Here is a 7,162-nt window from a genome sequence, read left to right as displayed (position 1 = left end):
AAACAGTAAGGATTATTTTTAAAAATAAATTAGTAACAGTTACTTTAAAATGAAGTAACAGTAAAGTTAGATTAAGTATACCTTAATTAATTAAGATTAATTAATGAAGGAATGATAACTTAGTAGGTACACATTTTAACTTTTTACTCTGTTACTATCTCCAGTAGAAATAGATTATATCCCAAGCCTTGGATTTTGAAACTCTTGTCTTTGAGTGGATAAGGAGCCTAAATTCTTAGTAAGGCATATCCTTCTTGCTTAATTTTTGGTCAACTTGTACATGTAAGAACAAGAATTTGTGTTGAAGAGTGATGTCATAGCTATAGCATAAGACACGTTAAAGAAAACGTATGCATCTAGCCCAATCCTTAACTCAGCATTTTAGCAGAATAAATGTGGGCTCCACCTACCCTACTTAATAGCTATTACTCAGTCTCTTTCAGCCTCGGGATTCTCATTTGTAATAGAGGAATTATAACTTCTCATTTATTTATTTGTTTTGAAGACTAAATTAAAAGGTGTATTAAATGTGGTAACATTTATTATATACCCAGGATGTCACCTATCATATAGTTACTCATTTTTCTTAAGTCCCCCAACTCATTCTCTCATCTTTCTTCCCTGGAAGACAGAGAATGTGATTTTCTCCTCAATGTCATTCATTTCTTGATGGGAGATATATTACAGTCTATGAAGATTAGTGATGATAATAATGGATAGTAAAGGATAATGGCAAATACCAAACAAATTATGATCTGGGTAAAATACCAGAACCCATTAAGCAATATTTTTTCCTGCATTCACATGTGTTGCATATATGAGATGGAATAATTTTATGTGCTGAGTAGATGGGGAACAGAACTTATTTGGAAAACTTTTGATAAATTTCTTAGGTGAGGTGAGTGCTTGCACGTATGGTGTTGGGCTCAGTAGGGGTTCAGGAATCACTGTGTGTGCCACACAAATGAGGCTGCTTGTATACAAAGGAGTAGAGGACAACAAAGTTAAGAGATGAGAGGAATGAGAATGGGACCGAAGCACAGGAAACAGGAGTTGGAAAAAAGATGATCAATGGATAATGTTAATATCTCATGACCATTGAAGTTACTAGATGGATGGGATGTTTGTTGTGAGTAGGTTTTTTGCAATTACTAGAAAAGCAACAGTTTCATGTCCAGATTCAGGCCAGGCACAAACTGCACAGATTTAGGAATGAAAGCAATGAGGACCTATAGAAGTAAACACCAAAAAATTTACAGACCCCACAGGGAGGATTTGGAGCATCAAACTCAAACTAATGGTTTGAGTGAGATTCATGTAGATCTCTGAGAGAAGGTCTAAGGTAACATTTGCTTTATTCATGCCCTCATGATGTTTTAGCCATCATGTAGTGTTGTGGTTTATGTTACTCCATATATGACACTCCATAATGTAACATCTTTGCTAGAATAATTTTCAAATAGAAATGTTTAGTTTTTTATCTTTTCATAGTTAATATCTTCTCCATGTATTATATAAAGAAACATCCTTCAACAGAGTTCTGTGAATTATGCTATAGGTCAATTAGACTTTCTTATCATGACAACAGACAGAATTAGTAATGAAGATACCATTCTTGCTCCTAGTTACCAACATTTTAACAAGATTTATTCTTCGGTGTAGTCATGAACAGCCAATTCTATATACTGCCATCTCTTGGCTCACAAAATATTTTTCAAGACTTGCATATATACCTGTAAGGACAATGAGATTCAAGTGACTAACAAGCCTCTCAAATGGAAAGAAAAATACTGGAGTGGAGTGGGAAAAAGCTGGTGCAGAAGATGAATTATGGACAAAAACAAAGTGGTTGACTTCAAGGCCATGGCTGATGGTAATTGATTTGTTTGTATATATATCATTAAAGATATTTAAATAATGTTTAAAGAAATGTGCATTTTCATACAATATTTAAATCAACGAAAAGAACATTAGTGGTGTTGGATTCTTACTCTGAATCTTACTTCCACATAGCAAAAGCATAATTTTTAATCTTAAGGTTAATGTAGAAAAAGGCACATCTCTTTCCCACTGCCACTGACCTAGCTCAGGCTGTAAACTTCTGGATTTCTGTGGCAGTCTCCTAGTTGTCTCTCTGTCTCTGATTGTCCTCTCCTCCAATGTATTCTCTACAACTCTGTGAGTGACATTTGTAAAAGTGTGCACTCTATTGCTGTTAGGATTAAGACAAAAGTCCTCCAAAGGCTCACAAGAAACTTTGTTTGTCATTCTCACTTCTTTATCCATACAGACATATTCGCAGTTTGTCACACCTGTGCTATGAATGCTGTCTCATCTTTGGGCTTCTATGTAAGTTGTCTCGATCTTTATTCCTCATCTTCCTATACCTTTTCTTTTCACTCTTTTTTTCAGTCCCAGGTAACACATTCCTTCCTTCAGAAAATCTCTCTGACTCCTCAAGAGAGTTAGTAATATTTTCCCTTTATTGAGCATTATGGAGGGACTGGAGATGTCTTCATCAAGGCAGACATCTGAGTTGAGTCCTGAAAGAGTGGAGGGTCAGGCTGCTGGAGAGCGGAAGGGGTTTCAGGCAGTAGAAATGATTTCCCTTGACAGGAAGAAGAGGTGTGAAAGGACAAGGGGAGTCAAAGGAACAGACAAGGGTCAGTTAGTAGAGTGTAGGATGTTGGGAAAAGAATTGGAGCTGGGGATTTTTGAGGGTAAGGAATGTCAGATTGTGGTAGGTGTAGAGAGGTTTTAATGCCTAGCCAGGAAGTTTCAATTTATCATATAGGCTATATGCCTTCATTGGTGGAAATTTTAGATTTGCCTCACATAGGACAACATGATCATTTTTATTTTAGAATGGTGGGTGGATACAGTTTTTTAAAAAGAGGCTGTGAATGATAGCTGGGAGATGAGTTTTTGAGTAGGGCCACTAGTTAAAACACTTGGAGAGAATGTGAGAGAAAAAAGAGTTACAGTTTTACAAGTGAAATAATCTATTTGTGGTGGTGTAGAAAACAGTCGTAAAAGTGCTGGTAACAAATGCTTGTAGGATATCCAGAAAAATATTTCTTTCCTTTAAACTTTGAGAGAAATTATTGATGGGGATGTTAGATAATGACAGTGTAATGGTTTGGTTCCTGGCTGGAAACAAAATTCATCTCAAATGGTTCAAATGAAGAGAACTTGATGCAGTGGATCTCAACCTTGGCTGTACATTGGAAATGCTCAGGGAGCTTTGGAAAATATTAATGACTGTATTCCACCCCCAGGGGTTCTGCTTTAGTTGGTCTGGTTTGTGGCCTGACTATTGGGATTTTTTAAAAGCTTCCCAGCTGATTCTAATGTATAGCCTTAGGTGAGAACCACTGCTTGGATGAAGGGACTGCTTGCAGAGGTGTGGACAGTGTTGAAACTGAGGATGTCAAGACACCAGAGACTAGTTACAGGGGGAGATATTACTACTCTATGGCCAAGGAATAAACAGACAATAGATTGACTCAGTGAAAACTGGACCAGTGCAGAAGGAGCTATTTTACTAGAGCTATAGTGTTTGGGGTGGAAAGGATGCAGCTAATTCCAGACAATCAGAGGTGAAGCAGGGTGTATTAGTTAGGGTTCTCCAGAGAAACAGACCCAATAAGATGAGTGTGTGTTTGTGTGTGTATTTACTCTTTTTCCTTTCTTTCCTCCCTCCCTCCCTCCCTCCCTCCCTCCCTCCCTCCCTCCCTCCCTCCCTCTCTTCCTTCCTTCCTTCCTTCCTTCCTTCCTTCCTTCCTTCCTTCCTTCCTTCCTTCCTTCCTTCCTTCCTTCCTTCCTTCTTTCCTTCCTTCCCCCTCTCCCTCTCCCTCTCCCTCTCTCTCTCTCTCTTTTAAAAGAATTGGCTCATGTGATTATAGAGGTGGGCAAGTCCAAAATTGACAGCATGGGTTTGCAGGCTGAAGACCCAGGAAGAGTCATCACTGTAAGCTTAAGCCTGGAGTCTGAACACCAGCTGTTGCCAGAATGCCCTCTCTCTGGAGGAAGGTCAATCTTTTTTCTATTCAGGCCTTCAGTTGATTGGATGAGGCTCACCCACATTATGGAAGGCACTCTGTTTTACTCAAAGTTCACCAATTTAAATGTTAATCTCATCCAAAAACTTCCTCATAGAAACATCTGTAATAATGTTTGACAGCATATCCGGGTTGCATGGCCCAGCCAAATTTGCATATAGTATTAATCATCACACAAATAGTGTGTGGAGAAGAAATAATCCAACTTCTCTTTCTTCTGTTTCTCTTTTCTTTGGCCAAACAGCCTGCCAGGACAGAACTGAGTGGAGAGGAATGGATAATGGATCTGCAGGAGCTAATGGGAGATGTCCTACACATACCATTAACTCATTTATCATAGACTTAACCACTATCTGGAAATGCCTTTTCAACTGTTAGAATTCCAGTTTGGTAGGTTGAGCAATATTATGTCAAACTCTTGAATTAATTTTTAAAAATCGTCCTAATGACCTAGTGATTTCTAAAATGATTTTGTAATGTACTTTGCTGGGATGGTTTTTCTTTAGACCAGAATAATGCAAAGAGGTTTGTGTCACAAGCACAAATGAGGTTTTTTACTAACCAGCAAGAGCAGCATGAAATTAATTTTTAGTTCAAAAGAAGATCTTATTTTATTTAATTTTATATGAGGCGGTAACAGTATTTGTTTTCAGATTTTTAAAAAGTTTTGTTGTATATTAAGTAATTTGAATATTCAGAAAGAAAAGGGGTGTGAATATAAAAAACAAAGGTGTAAAGAGGCAGTATTAATGAAACAAACTGGAGGGTGATTGCAATAATCTAGGTGAGAAATGATTAATGTTTGAATAAGCAGCTGTAGAAGTGGAAAAGAGAACCTTGAGACTTATATTTAGTCTAGGAAGCCTAGCCTGTTTTTCGCTTGTGTGGTAGAATCTACTACATAAATAAATGGAGGAAGAGCATATCGATATTGGTGTATCTGTGGTGCATTATGGTGAAGATTTTGAGGGGTAAAGGAAAACCTTGTTTGGACTTTGGGAGAATGTCACGGGTTGATGAGTATAGACTGGGCAGTCATTGTATGCCACTGGAGGGTGAAGTTATGGCAGTAGATAAAGTGCTTTAGAAGAGAAGAGTGTACAGAAGAATAAACACAGATGGAGCTATGGGGTTACTTATATTTAAGGGGTGATAGAAAACTAAACAAGGAATATTTGAAGAAGAGAAGGAAAAATTGGAAGAAAGGGGAGTCAATACAGACAAGAAAAACATTTCAGAGATGAAGTAATATCAAGTGATTAGGAAGATGACATTAACCTTAATGAGAATAGTTTTACCAGTTGGGGCAGAAGCTGTACTGCAGCAGACTGAAGAAAGAATGTAAAAGAGGATCTGGAGATAGTGAGGATAGATAATTCTTTTAAGGAACATGGCTGTGGAAGAAAAGAAAAGGAAAGGAAATTGTGCTAAAGGGGTAAAAGGAACTTTCCTTCTTTCTATTTTCTCCTTCTTTTGTTTTTAATGTATCAAAGAGTTAGAATTGTGGTTTGCAGTCAAAGTTTAAGATTCTGAAGGTGAGTTAATTCTAGGGGATGGCTAGAGCCATCTTATGACTTTGTACGTACACCGTGAAAGTTGAATAGAGGTAAAGATCTTTGGGACTGAGGAGGTCAGTTGAGTAGCTTGGATGTAGGACGTTGAATAGGTGAGGATAAAGGATGTAGGTAAGATCACGACGTTCTCATTAAACGTCATGAAATCATTGGAGGGTTAGAAGATAACAGCAGCTGGTCTGATAAAAGGCTTAAAGCCAGATAGCATGAGCTTAAAAAAAGGAGCTTCTTGGACAAAAGTAAATAGGCAATGAGCAGGAAGTGGCAATAGGGAGCCAGGAGAATGATAACCTAGCCTCTGGGGCCTCAGCCCTTACTAAAGAAGTCAACATGAGAAAAACTTACCTTCTATCAAAGTTAGGTTTCAGTTAAAAAAAGTGGGGGGGGGGGGAGGGGCATGCATGATATGCCCTGAGAGAGGTTAAGGATTCAAGAATGTAGGAGATTTTGGTTTGCTTGTCTGTGTTTCAGAATGAAGGATTCCGAAGACCTGTGGAAGGATCTGGAGTGGAAACACTTGTGGAGGGAAAGGGACAAAGGGGAGATGGAATACTAGAACTAGAGAACTTGATTTATGGTGATTAAGGTGGATAGAGAGGCAGGGAGTTGTTGGTTAGACAAAAGTGCCATAGCTGGGATTCCATAAAATTAATAAAAATTTGATTTCAAATAATATTAGTAGTGGCATACATCTAAGTTTCCAAGTATTTGACTTCATAACTATCCTTCTATTGCTACATAAGTGAACTAGCATGCCAGGAAGCCAAAGTGACCACTAAGGACTGCTGTTGCTTCTTGACATCTAGTATGTGCCATTTGGGTCCAGGCTTCGGGGAAATGAATAGTTGTTACAGTTAGTGGCAGGCAGTGTAGTAGATATGACTAAATGTAGTGACTCACTTTTCCTTCAGTGGGACCTAGGAAATCCTAGCGGTGCTCACAAGAAACCCGTGGTTGATCAGTGAGATTATTGAGGAATGATTGTTTCCATCCCTTTCCCCACAAGAGTTAGCTGAAATTTCCCTCTAGCCTCATAACTGAAAATAGCCTTTCAGTTCTAAGAGGGAAAAAGCAGGGATTTTCCAGGGTAAAGGAGAATCCCCTATCTCTGCCCCAACATTTTTCATAATCAAACAGAGACAAAGTTCCTCAGGTCAGGGAATGTATTTTGTACCTCACACCTGAGTATATATCTCATCATCTCAGAAACTACTTTGGGTATTTATATTTTACTGCAGTTTTGCATTGATTTCACTTTTGCTAGCAGATTTTTTTTTTTTAAGTTATGTGGACATACCACTTCTTATTCAGATGTGACTCAAATACAATTTGCTTCTTGCTTTTGACTTCTTTCTTTTCTTGCTTTCAAAATCTAAGTTGGGACTGTGAATGCAAATACTTTGGATAGTTTAGGCAATTTTGTCAGGCAAGGAAAACTATACCTGTCAATACGTATTAATGGAACACATAGGGGAAGCACACTCCTATTGTGTTTGAGATGGAGAGTCATCAAACAGAATAATTCAT

Source organism: Cynocephalus volans, chromosome 6 (genome assembly GCF_027409185.1).
Source record: "Cynocephalus volans isolate mCynVol1 chromosome 6, mCynVol1.pri, whole genome shotgun sequence".
Lineage (NCBI taxonomy): Eukaryota > Metazoa > Chordata > Mammalia > Dermoptera > Cynocephalidae > Cynocephalus > Cynocephalus volans.
This window is presented reverse-complemented; position numbering follows the sequence as displayed.